Below are 1,226 nucleotides of genomic sequence, written 5' to 3'. Positions count from 1 at the left end.
TGGAAAAGGTTAGGGAATGGAGCCCTATATCTAAAATGTCAACTCAGGGATTGGGGCCATAATGTTGGCAAAAAGGCGACTAGGGAATGGAGGCCCTATGTCTAAAAACTCAACTCAGGGATTGGAGCCCTAATGATGGTAAAAAAAGCGACTTGGGAATGGAGGCCCTATGTCTAAAAACTCAACTCAGGGATTGGATCCCTAATGTTGGTAAAAAAAAGCGACTAGGGAATGGAGGCCCTATGTCTAAAATCTCAACTCAGGGATTGGAGCCCTAATGTTGGTAAAAAGGCGACTAGGGAATTGAGGCCCTATGTCTAAAAACTCAACTCAGGGATTGGAGCCCTAATGTTGGTAAAAAGGCGACTAGGGAATGGAGGCCCTATGTCTAAAAACTCAACTCAGGGATTGGAGCCCTAATGTTGGTAAAAAGGCGACTAGGGAATGGAGGCCGTATGTCTAAAAACTCAACTTAGGGATTGGAGCCCTAATGTTGGTAAAAAAGGCGACCAGGGAATGGGGGCCCTATGTCTAAAAACTCAACTCAGGGATTGGAGACCTAATGTTGGTAAAAGGTGACTAGGGAATGGAGGCCCTATGTCTAAAAACTCAACTCAGGGATTGGAGCCCTAATGTTAGTAAAAGGCGACTAGGGAATGGAGGCCCTATGTCTAAAAACTCAACTCAGGGATTGGAGCCCTAATGTTGGTAAAAGGCGACTAGGGAATGGAGGCCCTATGTTAAAAACTCAACTCAGGGATTGGTGGTAAAAGGCGACTCATGTCTAAAAACCCAGGGTGGAGCAATTTGGTAAAAGGCGACTAGGGAATGGAGCCCTATGTCTAAAAACTCAACTCAGGGATTGGAGCCCTAATGTTGGTAAAAAGGCGACTAGGGAATGTATGCCCTATGTATAAAAACTCAACTCAGGGATTGGAGCCCTAATGTTGGTAAAAGGCGACTAGGGAATGGAGGCCCTATGTCTAAAAACTCAGATTGGAGCCCTAATGTTGGTAAAAGGCGACTAGGGAATGGAGGCCCTATGTCTAAAAACTCAACTCAGGGATTGGAGCCCTAATGTTGGTAAAAGGCGACTAGGGAATGGAGGCCCATGTCTAAAAATCTCAACTCAGGGATTGGAGCCCTAATGTTTGCAAAAAAGGCAACTAGGGAATGGAGGCCCTATGTCTAAAAATCTCAACTCAGGGATTGGAGCCCTAATGTTT

The sequence above is a fragment of the Nicotiana attenuata genome, chromosome 3, assembly GCF_001879085.1.
Source record: "Nicotiana attenuata strain UT chromosome 3, NIATTr2, whole genome shotgun sequence".
NCBI lineage: Eukaryota > Viridiplantae > Streptophyta > Magnoliopsida > Solanales > Solanaceae > Nicotiana > Nicotiana attenuata.
This window is presented reverse-complemented; position numbering follows the sequence as displayed.